Source organism: Myotis brandtii, unplaced genomic scaffold, assembly GCF_000412655.1.
Source record: "Myotis brandtii unplaced genomic scaffold, ASM41265v1 scaffold613, whole genome shotgun sequence".
Taxonomy (NCBI): Eukaryota; Metazoa; Chordata; class Mammalia; order Chiroptera; family Vespertilionidae; genus Myotis; species Myotis brandtii.
The window spans coordinates 2,073,346-2,073,827 of record NW_005370332.1 but is presented as its reverse complement, the minus strand read 5'-3'; positions in this window follow the sequence as shown (position 1 = coordinate 2,073,827).

Here is a 482-nt window from a genome sequence, read left to right as displayed (position 1 = left end):
TCTAAGGCAAGCATGTCAAACTCAAAGGCTAACACGGACTAAATAAACAAGGTTTAAGTTTATCTGGGCCACAAAACAGACCCTCACTTTTCATAGAAACGTAGGTTTATTTCAATAGAGACATGCTGAATACAAAGGGCTGAAATAAATGAATCATCGTTAACATAAAATAATAGAACATTTTAATAAAAATGAATATTTTTTCTTGAACATTAACTTACTAGACACTGAATAACTGCACAAATTAATAAGCGTAACCCAAATAAACCTATTTTTCTTATACTCCAAAAGCAAAATATTTCCTGTTGCGCACACCAAACAAGTCAGTCCAAGACTAATGACATGGCAATCCACTGCTAAAATATTCGTTGCTAGTATTAGTGGAGAGAAACGGTATGCTTACAGGCGCGGACGGCGCGGAGGCGCGTACGGTAGGCGCGGAGGCGCGTACGGTAGGCGCGGAGGCGCGTACGGTAGGCGCG